Below are 21452 nucleotides of genomic sequence, written 5' to 3'. Positions count from 1 at the left end.
AGGTCGGACTGGGGCGGCAGCTACGGCAGCTGGCGGCAGCGCTGGCGGATTGGCGACCTCCTCCTCCTCCGACCAGCACGGCGACAGCTTCTCCCTTCAATTCCTCCTCCACAGTCTCCTCTCACACAGTCTTCCCCCACAGCACCTCCCTTTCTCTCCCTCTCCAGCACACCCCCTTGATGGGGGGTGTTTATATAGGAATGGGGGTGGGGAAGAGGGTCTCCACCCACGTGGAGAACTTCCTCATGCAATCCCTCACTTGGCCATCCCCCCTCCACACTCCCTCTCCTCCAGCCATGCATCGGCTGGGGGAAGGGGTAATAGTAAAAAAATTTGCCTTAATTTAATTAAATTGTCCCTCCCAAGAGGGTGTTTTTGCGGGTCTTGCAGTTTTGATCTCCCGGTCTTGATTTACCAAAGCGGAGGATCCCATTTCACGCGCGCTGGTCACACATTACACTGTCAATAATTTCAATGCAAGAGGTACCCTTTGCACAAGGTTTACACGGTGCGCGGAAGGTTAATATTTACGGTACGGATACGCGGAAATATTACAGTTCTATTCCGTCAGGGGATATAGAGACATATCCAGTTAATGAGACGAGATGAGGAGGCCAGTTACATATGGATCAGAGTGCAGATATCAGATGAGAGATGGATCTATATGGCAGTATGCTAATTTTCACCACGAGGGTCCAGATATGCTACTACGTGTTGAGATGGCAAGCTCAACACATGTGGACATGGATGATGGACCGCCTGGTTAGGTGGGTCCACACGTCTACACTTAGCACGTCGGTGGTCATTATGACTCTCACATGGCCACTGACTCATTACTTATTATATTCAGGTTGTTACACCTATTTACAGCTGGCATAGTTATAGCGCCATTCGACTAGTGTAGTCGGTTATGCATTGTTTGACTTAGTAGGCCACTTTCCTTTTATGTTGTATCTTATCTATACTTTGGGTACATTGTAAAGAGTGTGGAAGAAGAAGAAGAAATCAGCAAGAAAACGTTTTGGCCTCCATCTCTCTTCTTGTCTCTTGAGTGAGCTTCTCCTTGTGCATTCTGTGTGTGTTCGGCGCAGCATCTTGAGCAACCCCCTCCACCACGCGATTCTTGACATGGTATCAGAGCCGCGCCATTGAGAGAGGCTGATTTCGAAGGTTGAAGTGAAGGAGAAGAAGCAAGGTTCGAGCAAGCAAGCTACGGGTAAGAATCTCTCCCATTCTTCCACTCCTTCTCTTGGATAGTGCCTGTGGAGGCACCGGAAGCAGGGCAGAGCAAAAATCTCAGATTGCAGTGAGATTTGGTGTGCGCAAAGATCGCTGTAAATTCTCCAGATAAGCCCTTTAGGGCTTACCCGCAGAGATTTTGGGCATTTGAGGCCGTTTCAGGGCCCGTTTTAGAGCCGCAAGGTTGCGGACAGCAGTTTCAGGGTACACTGTGACTTCAGCTGTATCGACCGACAGTGAGTGCGCAGGTTACAGATTTCAGATCTGTAAGATTAAAGGTGTTTACCAGTGAGTAAACACGAGGTTTATCTGCAAACAGGTTGCAGATTGCATGTATTGTTGAGCAGACAGTGAAAAAGGCTGTCTAGTGTATTGCTGTGCACTAAAGGTCGAGGATTGCAGAAGATTTGCTTGCTGTTTGGTATTATTCTTGTGATAATGGCAGAGAATAGTGGAAGCCCCATCATTGAGAAGCTCGACAAGAACAACTACCCTTCATGGAAGTTCCGTGTCACGAACTTTCTTATTGGAAAAGGCCTCTACGAGTTCGTTTCAGGTGAAGAAAAGGAGCCGGAGGTGAGTGATCCTCCAACTGCAGAAGAGATAAAGGCACGAAAGGAATGGAATGCAAAAGACAAGAAGGTCATGTATTGGTTGTCTGCAGTAATTGACAATAATATGTTGGGACACATTAGAAATGCAGAGAATGCATATGCAGCTTGGACCATACTTGAAAGTATGTTTTCTGTAAATACAAAGGCACGAAAGATTCAACTCAAGCAAGAGTTGAATACATTGAAGAAAGGGAAGATGTCTATCAATGAGTATGCATTGAAGGTAAGGAGCATTGCAGATGCATTGGCAGCGATTGATGCAATGCCCGATGATGATGATTTGGTGTCGTCTACCTTGGGTGGACTTAACAATGAAAAGGCTTGGAAGTCTTTTGTAACTTCCGTATATGTCAGAAAGCCATTTCCAGATTTTGATGAGTTGGTCTCTCTAATGATCACTGAAGAAATCAACATGCAGAGTGAGACATCTGAAAGAAGTGGTGAACAGGTCCAGGCTTTCTACTCCAGTTCAGGAAGGGGACGTGGTAGGTTCTCTTCAAGAGGCCGTGGTACAGGACGTGGTAGTGATAACCAGCAAAATAGATTGAATCAGCAATTTGGCGATATGCAGGTTTCAGGAGGTCGTGGTAACTTTAGAGGCAGGGGGAGCTTTAGAGGAAGAGGTGGATGGCAGAACAGAGGTTCTAACAACTCTAGTATTGTGTGCCACTACTGTGGCAAAACAGGTCATATTGCAGCCCAATGTTATGCTAAGAGAGATGATATCCGCAGTGGTAAGTTGCAGCAAGGAAACTATGCATCGTCTTCACGACAGAATGAAGACAAAAATGAACGTTTGTTCGTTATGCAGCATATGCTGAATGCTGTTACAGGAAAGGGAACACATGAAGATGTTTGGTATGTTGATTCAGGTGCATCCAATCATATGACCAGCCATGCAGAATGGTTTGGAGAGATGCAGGATTTGCAGAATGCAGGTTATGTGCAGACGGGTGATGACTCATGCCACCCAATTTCACACATTGGAAAAGTTCCCTTGTCCTTGCATGATGGTAAGACAAAGAGTCTTTCAGATGTATTACATGTGCCATCTATTACAAAGAACTTGGTGTCAGTCGGTCAAATGGTAGAGCAAGGGCTGCAAGTCAGATTTAATGCAAAGGGCTGCTTTGTAGAAGACTTCAATGACAAGTGCAGGTTGGTAGCAAAGGGAAGTAGAGTTGGACGTATGTTCACTCTAGATGCTGGAATTCCTACTATGAATGCGGCTATGTATGCCAAAGGAAAAGGTGTTGTTGCAGACATTGAAATTTGGCACAAACGCATTGGACATGCAAATGTACAAAGGCTGAAATTAATGTAGTCCAAAGGGTTGGTTACAGGTTTGCCTACATTTAAAGTTGCAGAATTTCAGAAGGTATGTGAAGCATGTCAGTTTGGTAAGCAGGCAAGACAACCCTTTTCACATGACAGAGATGTAAGCAGAAATATCGTTGATGTTGTGCATACAGACATTTGGGGGCCTACACAAAATGTATCTCTTGGAGGCAGTTCATACTTTGTCACATTCATTGATGATTGTTCTAGAAAGCTGTGGGTATATTTTATGAAGGAAAAGAGTGAAGCTTTTGAGCACTTTAGAACTTTCAAGGCTGCAGTTGAAAGAGAAACAGGCTTGAAAGTAAAGTGCCTGAGGTCAGATGGAGGGGGAGAGTACCTCTCAAATGAGTTCAGTGATTTTCTGAGGTCTCATGGGATAAAGAGACAGTTCACATGCAGGTATACCCCACAGCAAAATGGGGTTGCAGAAAGGAAAAACAGGCATATTGCAGAAGTTGCACGCGCCTTGATGGCTGAAAAGAATATGCCTAAGCATTTTTGGTCTGAGGCTGTTCATACTGCTGTTTATATTATGAACAGAACTCCCACAGCTGCAGTTCATGGTATGACCCCCGAAGAATGTTTTACAGGTAAGAAGCCTGATGTTTCACACTTGAAAGTGTTTGGCTGCATTGCGTATGTTCATGTGCCAGATGAGTTGCGGAAGAAACTGGATCCAAAGGCTGAAAAGTGTATCTTTATTGGATACTCTTTAGAGCAAAAAGGGTATCGCTGTTACAACCCTGTCACATGTAAGTTCAGAGTGAGCAGAGATGTCATCTTTGATGAAATGAGCAGTTGGTATGCATCTAGTGGTGATGCATTGGATGTTGTTGATGATCATGACACTCATGTGCAGGCTGAAAGGCAAGAATCACGGACTCTTAGTGGACCAGAGACATCATCTGGTAGTCCTTGGTCTGGGAGACTAAGGAGTACCTCTACATCTTCGAGTGCATCTAGTAGCACTACAGGTAAAGACAAAGGAAAGAATAAAGTGTCAGAAGGCATTGATGCAGTTCTTGATGGAGACTCCAGTGGCTCAGAGAGCTTGGATGATGAGCTTGGCATTCCTTCAGTGAGGACTCCAGGTGTGCAGAGAGCACGTGTTAATGCAAAGACTCCATTGAGTGATCCAGTGGTACGCAGGTCTAGCAGGGTGAGATACCCTGTTAAAAGATTTGGTTTTGAGGGTTATGCAGCTCACCATTATGCTTATATGGTGAAACTAGTTGAGGATGTTGAGCCCACATGTTTTGAGGAGGCTGTTGGTCATGCTCATTGGGATGCAGCAATGGATGAGGAGATGGCTGCATTAGAGGCCAATAAGACTTGGGATCTAGTATCATTGCCAAAGGGAAAGAAAGCTATTGGATGTAAGTGGGTTTATAAGATTAAGCACAATGCAGATGGTTCTATTAGCAGGTACAAAGCTAGGCTGGTTGCAAAAGGCTATGCCCAAACATATGGCATAGATTATGATGAAACCTTCAGTCCAGTTGCTAGGATGGCAACTGTCAGATGTGTGATTGCTTTGGCAGCAGCCAAAGGTTGGAGGTTGCAGCAAATGGATGTAAAGAATGCCTTCTTGCATGGTGATTTGCAGGAAGAAGTGTATATGGATCAGCCAGCAGGTTATGAAGATTTAGAGCATCCCACGTATGTGTGCAGGTTGAAGAAGGCACTCTATGGGCTCAAGCAAGCACCTAGAGCATGGTCTGATAAGATTAGAGAGTATCTTATCAATATTAGCTTTTATGTTTCTGATGCTGATCACTCACTTTATGTGAGAAAGGGAGATGCAGGTTTGGTCATCATAGTCATCTATGTGGATGACTTGATTATTACAGGTGATAGTGATAGTGGGATTGCTGAAGTCAAGGGCTATTTGAAAATGAAGTTTGAGATGAAGGATTTAGGTGAGCTAAGGTACTTCCTTGGCATTGAGGTGATCAGATGTGATGATGGTATATGGCTGTCCCAAAGACAGTATGGCTTGGATATGCTGTCCAAGTATGGTATGACTGCATGCAAACCACTTTCAGTCCCGTTGGAGCAGAATGTAAAGCTGAGTGCTGATGTTGGGGATGAGATAGAAGACCCTACTATGTTCAGGAGGATAGTGGGGAGTTTGATCTACATGACCATTACAAGGCCAGACTTGAGCTATGCTGTTGGTCTTGTGAGTCAGTTTATGCAAGTACCTAGAAAGCCACATTTGGATGCAGTGAGACGCATATTGAGATATGTGAAGTCCACATTACATTATGGGCTTTTCTATGAGGCAGGTACAGACGTACAGGTGTTTGGATACACAGATGCAGATTGGGCTGGTAGTATGTCTGATAGACGATCTACCAGCGGATACATGTTCTCTCTTGGTAGTGCAGCAGTTGCTTGGAGCAGCAAAAAGCAATCTACAGTTGCTTTGTCGAGTACAGAGGCTGAGTATAGAGGTGCTGCTGTTGCAGCATGTGAGGTAGTATGGCTGCAAAAGTTACTGGCTGATTTGGATGTGCAGGTGGAAGGTCCAGTTGTCATTTATTATGACAACATGAGCAGTATACAGTTGGCTAGGAACCCTGTGTTCCATGCCAGGACAAAACATATTGAGGTACACTACCATTTTGTGAGAGAGAAGGTACTAGCAGGTGAGATTGACTTGGTGTATGTCAACACACAGGATCAGATAGCTGATATCTTCATGAAGGCATTGGGTATAGAGAAGCTTCAAAAGTTTCGAAGCTTACTTGGAGTTGCAGAGATGCAGTTGAGCTTGAGGGGGAGTGTTGAGATGGCAAGCTCAACACATGTGGACATGGATGATGGACCGCCTGGTTAGGTGGGTCCACACGTCTACACTTAGCACGTCGGTGGTCATTATGACTCTCACATGGCCACTGACTCATTACTTATTATATTCAGGTTGTTACACCTATTTACAGCTGGCATAGTTATAGCCCCATTCGACTAGTGTAGTCGGTTATGCATTGTTTGACTTAGTAGGCCACTTTCCTTTTATGTTGTATCTTATCTATACTTTGGGTACATTGTAAAGAGTGTGGAAGAAGAAGAAGAAATCAGCAAGAAAACGTTTTGGCCTCCATCTCTCTTCTTGTCTCTTGAGTGAGCTTCTCCTTGTGCATTCTGTGTGTGTTCGGCGCAGCATCTTGAGCAACCCCCTCCACCACGCGATTCTTGACACTACGCAGGGTGATATTCAGGCCAGAGATTCCCCCTCCCCTTATTCACAGCTCTCAGAGGACATTATTCTGTATTCTAGTTTGGGTGAGGTCTTCCTTATGGGGGACTTCAACGGGCGCACACAGAGCCGACAGTGTGAGAGTTTTGATATGGAGCAGCCAGAGATCATGAGAGCATTAGACCCTGAGGAGTTGGGGATCAGTAGGGAGTCAGCAAATACTGGGCTAGACGCCACAGGGTATGGAGGGCATTTACTTGAGCTTGGTAGTAGACATCATCTCGTTATTTATAACGGGATGGCACGATGGCCATATTCAAGAGGTCTTACATGCTTCCCACATGGGGGGGCGAGAGTACTGTAGATTATCTGCTTGGACCGATCGATGGGATGCATACTATCGAGTCCTTTGGCCTTGGGAGACTTCCACTCGGTGCCGATCACACCTTTCTCAATTTCTCACTCTTCACCTCATTACCATCACCACCTGCAGATATCATACCCCACATGCATACTACCATATGCTTCACTCATGAGCTCTCACATGTTTACTCACAGCATCTGGAGGAGCACATCACATCACTTGATCCATACGCACCCCTTGATACACTGACCACTGATATCACACGCATTCTGCATGATTCTGCTACACTCAGTTTTCCACATCACACATACACGCACCCCCCTCGAACCGGTACCATGCCACAGAATAGGTGGTATGATGATGAGTGCAGAGATTTACGTTGACATCTATGCTATTTGGAGGCCAAAGGAGAGATCACACATAGACAGGCACAGAGACGCATGCACCGCTTGACCCGCCGTAAAAAGTGAGAATGGGAGGAGGAGAGATATTGGGATATATACCACCTTCTTATGAGCAGAGATTGTGCAGAGGCATGGAGGCAGATCAAAGAACCACGCTCACCCACACCGATACATGACCCTGCAGTATGGCATGGATATGCACAGAGTTTATATCATGTACCCGCACATTCCGCTGATACCCACACCATGTACACCGAGACCGGGTATTTCATCCTTTTTCACCACTAGTATGGTGAAACATGCTATCTCACGGTTACAGCATGGCCGTGCTCGAGACCAGTTCGATCTTCAGGCAGAGCATATTATATATGGCAGAGACACATTGGCTCCACTCATTGCTCACCTCTTCAACTGTGCATTGTCTGAGGGGTTCCCTGACTCGTGGATAGAGCACACCATTGTACCTATCCACAAGTCAGGGGATCCTATGGATCCTAACACATATAGGACCATCATGATTGAGCCATTTTTGTCCAAACTTTATGGCACGGTGATGGAGGAGGAGCTTAGCACGCTGGCAGAGAGAGAGTGCATGCGCACACCCGGACAGGTAGGGTTCAGACGGGCATTTTCTACCTTAGACCACATCTTCACTCTCCGTTGTCTAATTGACTAGACACGAGTGAAGAAACAGAGATTGTACTGTTGCTTTGTGGATTTCCGCAAAGCCTTTGACATGGTTCCGAGAGAGGGGCTTTTCAGACGCCTACTTGATTTGGGGGTGGATGATGACATGATGTGGGGTATTTATGCACTATATGAGCGGGTTACTAGCAGAGTCAGATGTCCGGGAGGTATATCAGATCCCCTTGTGAGCACCATTGGTGTGAAGCAAGGATGCCCACTCTCACCGACTCTATTTGGGCTATATATTGATGAGATAGCAGAGTTTATTCAACAGTGAGCCGGTGGAGGTATAGATCTCAGTGGAGCCATAGTTCATATCTTACTATATGCAGATGACATTGTGTTGGTCTCAGACTCAGCTCAGGGATTACAGCAGCATTTATTAGCATTGGATGATTTTTGCATACAGAGAGGCATGACAGTGAACCTTGGTAAAACTAAGGTTATTATATTCCATACATCAGCTCAGATACGCAGACAGAGTATTTTCATGGTAGCAAGAGGGAGTATTGAGGTCACTGGATCATATGTATATTTGGGAGTCACCTTTACAGCAGCTTCAGGGACTTTCTCGATGACACAGGCATCTCATGATCGCCTCACTAGAGGATACTCAGCATTGGCTCTTATGGAGTGACAGTGTCATCGGGTACATTTCCAGGAGCCCCGCACCAAGGGGTGGCTCTTTGATACTCTAGTCACTCTAGCACTGATGTATGGAGCAGCTATATGGGGTCCAGGCCTTGCCGATTATGTATGGACATTGATGGAGAGACCTCAGGTGATCATGATATCTAGATTGATTCGCAGCAAGGCCTCAGTCCCACATGACATTGTGCGAGCAGAGCTTGCCACATCGCCCATGCTACTCAAGGCATTATTTCAGACAGTCTGCTTCCTACACAGATTCCAGGATATGGACAGAGATCGCATTGCATATAGAGCATATATGGCATCTCAGGAGATGGCTCGAGCGGGGGATACCACATCATGGTATGCACAGACTAGAGCTTGGTTTGACAGACATGGGTTGGACATTGATAGACTCCCACCTCTTCTATATGATACTTAGGCTTCCACTTACACCCTCTCTCTCTCTGAGAGGAACGGAGTCATCAGACAGGAGATATGGCATATTTATATACAGAGGACATGGGTCAGCCCTGCACAGCCACTGCCATCAAAGATGGCACATTATTATACACAGTTCTTGAGTATATCAGAGCAGGGATTCATAGAGATCTCGAGATATATGCAGATCTATATGCCACATCGATTGAGAGTTCTTATTGGAAAGCTCAGGGTATCATCACATCAGCTTATGATTGAGAGTGGAAGAGCCAGTGGCATCCCACGGGAGGAGAGGATATGCCCCCTTTGCAGATCAGAGGTGGAGAGTGAGGAGCATTTTGTTCTCAGATGCCCGGCATACTCAGAGTTGAGATCTAGATACACATTGAGCAGCTCACTTCAAGGATGTATGACTAATATGGATCAGAGATCATTTGGCCGTTTTCTGGGAGAGGCATGGCACATCAAAGAGTAGAGCACACAGCGGGTCCCAGTCAGAGAGGGGCCCACTCAGACGACTATTACATAGTTCTTTCAGACAGACAGAGTGAGAGCTACTGTACCAGCCTCCAGCTAGACCGCCGGGCTCACACTACAGCAGGCTGAGGACCAGCGTACCTGACGCCGCACTAGGATCCGTGGGTTTTGGACCCCACAGCCACACTGATAGGAGATCCGGAGGATTCTTGATCTACATCGACAGCAGACTGAGATCCGACGACACTCGACACATTGGATCTCAGATCTCCAGTTTGCTCTTTCTCCATTGCCGATGTACCACATCCTGCATCCAGGAGGGATCACCTGCTATTAGCGACTTCGATGACTGCTACTACATCCCAGGATAGTATATCTCCCTGCATCTGTTACATATACACATCGCACTACTTTATCACAGCCGACAGTTGTTCCCCTATCACAGCCGACATTTCCCCTTTTGTAGCCATTATCTGGAGTACCAGAGCTACATAGGCACATACACATACACGACACTTATCACACTCACAGCATTGTATTTTCAGTTTCCAGTTTTTAGCTTTTCATTCAGCACTTTTATTTTGGATAGCTGGACCTCATCAGTTGTATCACATTTTGTCTCATAGGCCAGTTTTGGTCTTTAGAAGACGTTAATATAACTTTCTTTCTTTCTTTCTTTCTTTCTTTCTCTCTCTCTCTCTCTTTCTCTCTCTCTCTCTCTCTCTCTCTCTCTCTCTCTCTCTCTCTCTCTCTCTCTCTCTCTCATAAAGCCAGAACTGTAAATGAAGTTTTCCTTGGTCAACTAAGACCTTAAGCCCTCACTAACTTGCACATTAGCCTTCCCAGTCACTCAACCTTTGACTCCGACACATCTGAGCACTCTTTTGTTTTCATTTTTCCTTGTTATGGCCCTGTTCAGGACTATTTTACAGCAATGAACTTCAAGCTTCCCTCTCTGATCTCTCCTACCTATCCTACTCTAAAATGCAATAAAAATCAAAAGCAGGGTACTGAATGGATTTCTCCTACTCAACCAATCCTCAAAACCAAAAATTACTTATAGCATGGATTAAAACCCAAACCCTCCTATCTATCTCAAGCTCCGGTTTCGGGGTGAAACGCTTACTTTGATGCTCGATTTGAAGCGTGCAAGCACTCAAGCTTGAATCTGTTGGTCCTGACAATGCAACCAAAATGTAGTGGTGATCAACTGCTGAGACCCACAGACCGCTTATTGTTTCAAGCATTTCAAGTGAGCACTAATGGCTACCTCTCACATAGTTGACATGCTATCCCTCTCTACGAGTGTAGTAAGCTTACCTTGATGCCCGATTGAGTCACCTCCTCTCTCGAGCACTCCAATAGCTCCACGATTTGTGATGCAAGCTCAGGAATCCTCAAGCCTCTTCCTCCAAGCTCCAGCTTCCATAGCCACAAGCGAGACAAGAGAAGAGAAGAGAAGAGAAGAGAAGAGAAGAAGAAGAGAGGAGATGATGGAGAGCTTCATCTCCAAGATCCCTCAAACTCACAAGCTCACTCCCTCCCTCAAGCACTCACAAGCAAGCAAGAGAAGAGAAGGAGATAAGAAGAAGAGTCCGTTTCCCACACACCAAAGAATAAGCTCTCATTCATCTTTTGAACTTTATATACAAAGCTCTAAATCACATTTTGGCAGTCATCCCTTTTTTATATGGCTTAGGCCCTTTTTTCCATTATACTCCCATCTTCCTAGCTTCCTTCCTACCGCCCATCTATATTTATAATTTGCACAAGACAGAGCCCGACGCTCTTAAAATAAATCATGGTGCGCCTTGTGCTCTTCTACAAAAGTATTAACTTGTGCTTTTTCTTGAGCGCCTCCCCTTGACTTCGGACTTTTTCACACTTCTTGTGTTTCCCAATTTTTCTTGGTGTGCCTTCGTTCTCCATTCCATTTTTTCCCTGGCTCTGTCTTCTGCTTTAGATTTTCCCAATTTTCCACCTTGTATGTTTGAGGGTTATCAATGATTCTCCTGATGGTGGAGTTGTCCCCTGTTATGTTACCATGATAGATTGGGAAGAGAAGTGTGAGGATGAGTTCATTTATGTAATATCCATCTGCATGCAAACTACCTAATTTTCATTAAAAGTAATTGAATTTTTTTTAAATTACCCTCCCCTCCCCTTGCTGTCAATGAACAGGTGGTGGGGGAAAGAGGGAGAAGACAATGGGACGAGGATGGGATGTGGAGGAAGAAGAGGACGGTGGAGAAGATGACATAGGTGAGAAAGGCAATGACATGGAAGAGGAGACAAGTGAGGACGTGGATGAAGACGGCAAGCTGGAGATGATGTTCCTCATGATGGTGATGAATTCGACGTGGAGAGGGTACACGTGTACCACCTTACTCCCCCCCACTATATGTTTCCCCCCTCTAATTAATACCTCCTTACCCTTATAAACCCCCCCCCCCCATATCATAAAGGAAGGAAGGGAAGGATACCACTTCTCCCTCCCCCCCTCGATTGCTACTAGCATGAGTAAGAGGGAGAGAGAGAGAGAAGAAGAAGAAGGGAAGGAGAAGAAGAAGAAGAGGGAGAGAGAGGGGAGAAGAATAAGGGAAGGAGAAGAAGAGGGAGAGAGAGAGAGAAGAACAAGAGAAGAAGAAGAAGAAGAAGAGGGAGAGAGAGAGAGAGAGAGAGAGAAAGAGGGAGAGAGATTCTTTCTCTTCCCCTCCCTAGAGGGTGGCCACACGGGTATTTCCTCTTCCTTCTTCCCCGACTTTATTTCTCTATCCTCTACAAGCTAGTTTTCCTAATTGCCCCCCCTCTTCTGCTCAAGAGGTTGCTGCAATTCCTACAAAAATCGCATTCTAGCAAGGAACCTCAGAAATGGGCCCCAAGCGAAGAGTATCAAGTGTGGATGGAAATCCCACATCTCGCAACAAAGCCTTGGGCAAGGGCATCATTGCCAATCCAACTGTGGTACTACCGGTCGTAAGTAATATATTTTTGAATTAAAGGACTACTTGCTTTGATTTCTGCATGAGGTACATTAGGTCGTACTATGCAGCACGAGAATAGGTTAATTGAAAGGATAAAGTCCATCTCAAATTTTCAAGGATGAAGTTTGCGAAGTGCTTGTACCAAGGGAAGTTAACTGTCCTAGTTTCTATGTGACAAATCCATGCATATCATAAGCGGCATATAATATTTCTAAAGTACTAAGCATCAAAAAGTCCTCGATTATTCTTTACCTAGGACAATATTGTTAAGGCTCACAGATGCATGTAGACAGTACATGCATGGGAAAGGTTATATAAAACATACATCGATGGTACACAAATTGATCTTGCATTCAAGTCTTGTTAATATCACAAACTATTAGTTAATTGGGATTTTGAAGTTATGGATAGCTAGTACAAACAATAATCATTAGGATTGTAACTATGATGCCTTGAGATTCATCTTATAGTAACTACGTTTATCAATCCTATTCAGGGTTTGGAAAGATCCAACAACAACCTTAGGGCAAGCAAAGAGCTCAAGGATTAGGAAACCTGAAGTCCAAGGAAATAGTGATGTTTCTGTACTTGTTGGGAAGAAGGCTAGCTTATCGATCAATGTAGGTGATCAATGGGACTTATGTCTTGTACAGAGTCTGAAACTTGAACATATGTCTTAGCCAAAAGAAGCGTGTGTTAGGTAAATATTACATAGAACCGCTCCCGATCCCAAGGGGGAGAGCAAACATGCTAAGGAAAGGTTATCGCAACTATTCCTGCAATGTTTGGAAAAGGATACCATTGTTTTTGTTTGTTAACCCTCAAATGAACGAAAGTGGAAAATCCAGAAGAGCTAAAGAAGAAGACAAAGACAAAGGCCAAGGAAAAGAGAAACGGAAGACAAAGACACACAAGGAGAAGAGTCCTAAATAAGGGAGAAAGGCGCACAAGGAAAAGCGCAAGTCAAAACTTTTGTAAAAGAGCGCAAGTGTATCATGGTTTAATTCGAGGAGCGCCGGGCTCTCACCCGTGCAATTTGTAAATGTAGACGGGCAATGGAAACGAAGCTAGGAAGATAGAAGGACAATGGGAAAAAGGGCCTAGGCTACGGCTGGCCATGTAAAAAAGGGGATGACCGCCCAAAAAGGATTTAGGGTTTTGTATATAAAGTTGAAAAGTGAATGAGAAGCTCATTCTTGTGTGTGGCCAAAAGTAGCTCTCCTCTTCTTCTTCTTCTTCTTCTTCTTCTTCTTCTTCTTCTTCTTCTTGCTTGCTTGAGCTTGTGCTTGAGAGAGGGAGTGTGAGAGTGTGAGGGAGTGAGTGTGTGAGGGTGAGGGACCGGGGAGGAGAAGCTCTCCATCTTCTCCTCTCTTCTTCTCTTCTCTTCTCTCCTCTTGTCTTGCTCGCGGCAATGGAGCTTGGAGCGTGGAGCTTAGGGATGGAGCTTGCACTTGGATCGTGGAGCTACCGGAGTGCACGAGAGAGGAGGTAACTCAATCGGCATGGAGGTAAGCTCACTACACCCATAGATATGGATGGCGCGTCGGCTATGTGAGAGGTATCCATTAGTGCTCGGCTTGGAACGCTTGAAACAATAAGCGGTCCGAGGGTCTTGGCGGTTGAGTGAAAGCTCCCACATTTTGGTTCCGTTGCCGGGACCAACGGATTCAAGCCTTGAGCGCTTGCGCGCTTCGAATCGAGCATCAAAGTAAGGGTTTCCCCGAACCGGTGCTTGAGATAGGTAGGAAGTGAGGGGGTTGAAGATGGTATTTGATCTCCTTGGCAAGTAGGTTTTTTTTTTGTTTGATGTTTATGTTGTGAGATAGAGTAGTGTAGGTATTTACTTTGTGATTTGGATGCATTAGAGTAGGAGAAAACAAGGAAAAACAAGGAAAACAAGCACCAGGGGTTGCTGTTGCAAAACAGGGTAAAAATCGTGCAAGAATTGGCAAAACGCTTGCTAGTGATGCCTAAGATCGGCATGTGAGTGATTGGGGGCACCAACACCATGCCCAAGAAGGGGTATAAGAGCCAGGAGGCCAAGGAAGAGCTCATTTGTGATTGTTCAGTTAGAGAGAGAGAGAGAGAGAGAGGGAGCCATTGCACGATCTGCCCCGATCTAGCCATTGACGAGCCTACCGCGCTAACCAGGTACATAAAACCCTTCCCCTATCATTCTAGATAGGACCTGGAGGTTCGTGCTTGGGATGGTTGAGTAAGTCACAAGAATCAAGCAAGATTGGCATCACGCTTTTCCCATCGTGCCGCATTCGGCCCGTCCGAACGGTCGCTTTTGGGCCAAGTCCCAGAATCAACCTTCGGCCCCTTACCAGTCGGCCACTCGGCTCGAAACCCTAGTCGAGTCCGAGGCAACTGTCTGAGTCAACCCACTCAGCCGTCCGAGTCAAGCTCTTCGCCACGTGGCACATTCGGCCCTCAGCTAACTGCCGTTCACGGCCCGTCCGAGTTATTCTATCCAAACCTGTCATTCGGCCCATCCGAATAAAAATCGTCCGAGTCAGATCTGGAGATTCGGCCCTTGACCCTGAGCCATTCGGCCCGTCCGAGTGACCCACTCGGACCTTGCAATTCGGACCAGTTGGTCCAAATGCAACTTCTGGTCAAATCTGTCAGAAATTTGATCCAACCCAGCAAAGACGCATTAGCGTAACTTGCCAGAATCCTTCGGGTGCTTAGAACTTGGTTCTGGCACACGTAATAGGAAAAAAACCGTAGCAACAGCCGCTTTGCAGCCAGGGGTAGGCAATTGCGAGACACAGAGACTTAGACACAAACCACTGAGTTGCAAAACTTGATTGGCCAAAAATGAACATTGCAACATATTAGAAAGCCGTTGAACCTGCCAAGACGACCAGAAAATTGACCAACAAACCTATTAGGCCAAAGTGACGCGAGAGTGCGTAAGACACTTAGAAATTAGTTGCCACCTTCATCCTAAATTTTCACACTTGAAGCACACTTAAAGAAACTGAAAGCCTGATTGAGCGCAAGCACACAGGAGAGGACCCTCGCAGAGCAGGCCCCACCCCCTCTGCACCTCCCCCAAGTAGGTTGGAGAGAAAACGCGCGTCGTGATACATCCTTCAAATTGGACCCTAGCGTAGCAATAGCTCTACATGAGCATGGATTCGTCCTGGAAAAAGAGCAACCAAAAGCCCGTGCCCAAATAGAGACCAACAGAGACCCTAGAACCTCAATAGACCTATCTAGCCAACAGGGGCAAAAAGGCCACACCGCGAAAACACATACGTGTTGCATTCAGACTACATCTAGTAACAACATCAAGGTACAATCGTGAGAATGACTAGATATGACAGTCCTGACGATAGATGCTCCTTGCATAGCACTACACTGACGATCCAAGGCACCAGTGGAGAATCCACTTCTGGTCGTGTAGTTGGGGGCTCAAGGGCATCTGTCAGAAGGCTTAAATTTACAAGCCACGAATCGAAAGATGAAGACATAGTACACCTACTTATCTTAGGGTCAAACTCACCATGAAAAGAAAGCATACTATCGATGCTCTGATTGATGAAGGAGCAGATTTTAACATCTTGACCTATGAATTGTGGACCCTACTAGGCCAACCAGAGCTCACACCGACTAGTTAAACTCTTAGCCCTTATGGGGGACACCCACAAGCACTCATAGGAAAGTGCAAAATCCTTGCGACAATTGAAACGGAAATCTTGCCTATCCTATTTCATGTTCCTCCGAATAGTGCTAGCTGCGGGAAAGAAACCCTCCTAGGAAGACCCTTGAAAAGGGTGACCAAGTGTGAGGCTGACTATGTAGCATAGAGGATACACCTGACACTACCGGGTGTGAGAATAGTCACGACCTTTAGCAAGGGTGACCTCATCGAACCTCGAGTGAAAGGCAAGCAGGGTGCTGACATAATAGTCAAGCCTACTGACGAGAGCGAGGACTTGTTGGAAGAGTTAATACAAGCGCAGGTCGAACAACGAGAACCAGTGAGTGAGGCCATGCCGAAAACAAGAAGGTCAGGAGATGATGCCAAGGACGGCCTTGGGACTTACAAATATCATAGAAGACCCCAAAGGAAGCCCAAGCCTTATAGATGCAGGCATCGATGGAAGGTCAACACAATGCCGCGATGGATATCCACAGCGTTGCTATGTGCGCAAGGGTACTACGCAGGTAATCGATGGATTTGGGTGCCAAAATCCCCTGCTAAACCGCCTCTATCAGCTGAAGGCCAGGGTGCATCAAAAGCAATGAAGCACAGGAGGAAATCTAGGAGAAACTCTAGGTCTCGAAGCAAGAAACCAGACATGATTGTTCAAAGGAAAGAGCCTCAGCCTAGCCTGCTAAGTAGACAGATGTCATGGGTAGCCATTGAGCATGCACAACAATCATTAATGCCCACAGAGCCTTTGATTTCCCAAGGGGAGAACAAGCATCGTAGACACAACATCGCTCAAGGCAAGGCTGATCGCTCAAAAAATCAAATGGCACAATCGTCTAATAGCCTCGAGCAAATCATTCAGCCAGCGCCAAGTCCAACTAAGAACCTTAGATCTCCTACATCCTCTTTTTCCAAACAAACACAGGGAGCACAACAACAGTTGTTAAGGGAAACTGCTCAATTCCAATCTCTATCTCCATCTAAGCTTCCAAATGTCCAAGAGGAGGGACATGCCGCCATCTGTAGCTCTCAACCCAAGGATATGCATGAGCAACCTAATGTGACTGGATCAAATCATGCTTGATCTACACAGATGAGTACTCAAAGGGCAACAAAAAACACGGCCGCTTCCTACCACCCTAGGGACTTGACACCGCAATCCACCAAGGATAGCCAGCCCACTAAACTAGCAGCTACTACTTTCAAACAGGGATCACAGTAGTCACAGCCCTTGGCCATGGCAATGCCCCGTGTGGAACATGTCCTTAGTGGTTTACCTCTGGAGGAGGTGTTGCAACCAACTCCCTCAAAAACTCCAGCACTTTCAAAGTGCCTAAAGCCTAGGCCAGAAGAGTTAAACACAAGGGAGTTGGTTGGAAAGCTAGACTCTCCGAAAAGGGCGGCAGTTGTGCCCTCACAACCGGGCAAGGCTATTCAGCAGGCCACGGCTATATCCCATAAGAACACACTAGAGAAAGAGGATGCTGAGGCCCAACCAAGCATATCAACGGTTGACCTAGTCCAGGGTCCTGAGTCATTGAGAGATGCACCTTCACTGACCAGGAAAAAGAGGAGAAAACAACGAAGACAATAGCAATCACAGGTGGTTGTGGACCCCAAGAGCATTGAGACCAAGAGTGATGGAGAGCTGGGGAATAAAGCATCAAGTCCATCCACCAATGAACCCATTGATGCCTCTCCTGATAGCAGTAAAACCACAGTCACATCTGTGTGCTCTGAAAAATCAAAGCAGCCGTTGCCATCAACAGTTGCTTTTAGCACGCAATCCACCGACAATAAAACTCATATCGATCAATCAAGAGTGGATACAACATCGTCACAACAGGGTGAAAAATCTATACCAGTCATACCCAAGAAGAACCATGACAAAATAGCAACAAAACCCCAGAAAAAACGCACAATCCCTGAGAGTATAAGCAATCCTAGCATTGACCAATCTTGCTCATCTAGGCCTGAACCCCCAGCTAGGCTAAAGCCTAGACAAATTCCTAGAACCTTGCATGAGATGGCAACCGAGCAAGCCCTCGTTGAACATAGAAGTGTCGCAGACTACTTATCTAAGTTGGATGCTAAGCTCAAGATGTTCGCACGACTCTACGTTCTTGCGGACGTGGGCACAATCCCCAAGGAGCAGCTTGGAGATTACTTACCGTTCCCTCTATCCTGGGAGGAGCAAGAACATCTTAATGAGCACTACGATAGGCTTCTGCATAAACGCATGCGACTCATCTCGCTGACGAGGAAGCCGACGAATTGCGCTTAACTGTCACGTTCAATGAAGTGCTCTGCTGAGACCGAATCTCGTAGATATAGAGCAACTAAAGTGACTAACAAAGGGCCGAAGTCAATTTGAACAATGTTGGTGTGAGAACCGCATTGCAATGGCCAAACTTGGGGCTCAGTTCATGACAGTCTCTAAGGAGCGATTGGCCGAATGGCGGTCTCAAAGAGACCCAACCTATGTGGCACCAACTTCCCTTTGAGTGTTAACTGGCATTTGGGGTACGGACTTAGCTGGAACTAGCCTAGAGAGCCCCTTGATTGATAAGGTTCTCAATGAGTAAGAGTTACACATTGCCAGTAGACTCGGACAAGGTTCCATGCTGCTCGATGTTGTTGAGATGGCAAGCTCAACACATGTGGACATTGATGATGGACCGCCTGGTTAGATGGGTCCACACATCTACACTTAGCACGTTGGTGGTCATTATGACTCTCACATGGCCACTGACTCAGTACTTATTATATTCAGGTTGTTACACCTATTTATAGCTGGCATAGTTATAGCGCCAGTCGACTAGTGTAGTCGGTTATGCATTGTTTGACTTAGTAGGCCACTTTCCTTTTATCTTGTATCTTATCTATACTTTGTGTACATTGTGAAGTGTGTGGAAGAAGAAGAAGAAAATCAGCAAGAAAACGTTTTGGCCTCCATCTCTCTTCTTGTCTCTTGAGTGAGCTTCTCCTTGTGCATTCTGTGTGTGTTCGGCGCAGCATCTTGAGCAATCCCCTCCACCACGCGATTCTTGACAGATGTGGCAAAATATCTATCGGTACTAAGTAAGCTGCCACGAGTGCTGGATGTGTGTGCCACCCTCCAGTATAACCCTGAGTTCTACAATTGGTTCTTATCCTCATGAAGTGACATGGATCCATAAATATGTATATAAATAAACACTGATGTTGTGTCACCATGTATACACAATATCAACACACACAAGCAATGATAGTCAAGCACATGGAGAAGAGTCGGGTCTGACAGGCTAAGCTTCTCAAATCCTCCTCTCATCACACATTTAAAAGCCGGGTGACCATCCCCATCCCCAAGTGAAGGGCATGCAACCCACATTACCGCCCTAGGGAGCCTTGACCAACAACTCTGATGGTGTAGATAGGGTATAGTCCCTTCCTATACACCTTCTTCCCTTTCCGGTCTACCCTTTTGAGGAGAAGCCCTGCCTAAATCCGTGACCGCCAGCCAACATAACTCAGCGTGAACCTGTTGAGATATCAAGCTCCACTCGTGATACGCCAGGGTGACCGTTGTGTATTTATGTCACCGACTTGTCAGTTGCAGACGCGGTTGGTACACCGCCCATGAATAATAGCTACATGATAGCTATCCTTATCTACTCTAGTTCGTGGCTCAGTTAGTATGCCACCTTAGCTAGTTGAGTTTGGTTTGAGACCCATATATAGGGTTCTTCTATTTCTTTGTACTTGAGTTCTTTTGGCTTACACAACTAAGAAGAGGAAAACTGTTTTCAGCCTCCACCCTTGTGTGTCTTCCCCCATTGTGCAAGCAAGAAAGCGTCAAGCGAAACTCCTTCCTTCTCTCCCACAATCTTGACATGGTATTAGAGCCTTGTTCGTGGTAAGGAGCTCAAGAAAGCAAGCCAAGCTCGCGGTGTTCTGGTAAGAGGAGCAGTGTTGCTTTCATTTTCTGTTTTGGGAGCAGATCTCTGCAGGTAGCACAGCCGGAAAGTGCAAGAGTGCATTGTCTCAGGTTGAGATGCCCTTCGCGGTGAAGCAAGAGGGCAATATATGCTGCGGGAGCAGGCTTTAGCCCTTGGCGACCTTGTTTTTTTTATTTAAGGCCATTTCGGGGCCTGTTTTGGAGGCGGAAGTTTTCTGTGCGCACTCAGGAAAAGGCCCAGTTTTATGCTGTGCAGCCACTGTTCTACAGGTCGGTGAATAGTTACTGTAAAAATTGCATTGTATGCTTGTGCGCAGAGACATTAGGAGTTATAGAATCATCCCTGTTGCCTGTTGATGCAAAATCGTCACTAGGAAGTGACTGTGTGGTCAAATACCACTTTCGCCAGTTTTGCAGATTTTCCCTTGTGAGGGTGAAGCTGTGGTTTTTGCAGTGACAGAATTTTTTGCAGTCTTCTGTAATGGCATCTGATTCTCTTTCACAGATTGTCACTGAAAAGCTTGACAAGAACAACTTCCAAGCATGGAAGTTTAGAATGATGAATTTCCTTATGGGAAAAGGATATTGGGAATTTGTTGCAGGAAATGAAGAAGAACCAGTTCTTCCTGATGTTCCCAATCAACAGCAAATGCAGGCATTTAAAGCATGGCATGAGAGAGCCAGGAAAGTTATGTATTGGCTGTCTATCAGCATTTCAAACTCTATGATTGTGCATATTCAGGATGCAAGTACGCCAAAGGAGGCGTGGGATACTTTGTCAAAAATGTATAGCACAAATACGCAAGCCAGGAAAATGCAGCTCAAACAAGAGTTGCACAATGTGCAAAGAGAAAATATGAGCATCAACGACTACCACATGAAGGTGAAGAAGATTGCAGATGCACTTGCTTCCATTGGGTCACCAGTGGAAGATGATGATTTAGTTTCTGTGACCTTGAATGGTCTAGGAAAGAATTATGCACAGTTTCGGACATCCATTTCAGTTCGTGAAAGATTTCCTGATTTTGAGGAGCTGATTGCTCTTCTAATTTCTGAGGAGCAAAGAAATGGTGGTGCATCTTCTTCGGGAGGAACTTCAAAAGAAGCTGTCTTCTACTCAAATGCTGGAAGAGGTAGAGGCAGAGGTAGAGGAGGCCGATATGGAGGCCGTGGTAGAATTCAGAATATGCAGCAAACTCAAGAAAACCAGTCCTATGGAGGAGGACGTGGTAACTCTAGAGGCAGGGGGAGCCAAAGAGGCCGTGGTGGATGGCAAAGAGGCCAAAATGCAAACAGTAATGTTGAATGCTACTATTGTGGTAAAATGGGTCATATGGCTAAAGACTGCTATAAAAAGCAGAATGACATCATGAATGGAAAACTACAACAAGGAAATTATGGATCCTCTAGTAGACAGGGTGATGACAGAAATGAGCATCTGTTTATGGTGCAGTACATGAAC

At 45.7% G+C, this 21452-nt stretch overlaps 1 pseudogene; it reads left to right on the top strand.

Moving 5' to 3' along the window:
* The first annotated feature begins 595 nt into the window (after positions 1-595).
* The window catches only part of LOC148020428 (uncharacterized), a 177275-nt pseudogene continuing 156418 nt past the window's right edge, over positions 596-21452 (top strand).

Source organism: Lygodium microphyllum, chromosome 19, assembly GCF_053477565.2.
Source record: "Lygodium microphyllum isolate KBCC chromosome 19, Lygodium_microphyllum_v1.1.10, whole genome shotgun sequence".
In the NCBI taxonomy this organism is placed as follows: Eukaryota; Viridiplantae; Streptophyta; class Polypodiopsida; order Schizaeales; family Lygodiaceae; genus Lygodium; species Lygodium microphyllum.
The sequence above is the reverse complement of the archived record's forward strand: the minus strand, read 5'-3'. Positions and strand labels throughout refer to the sequence as shown.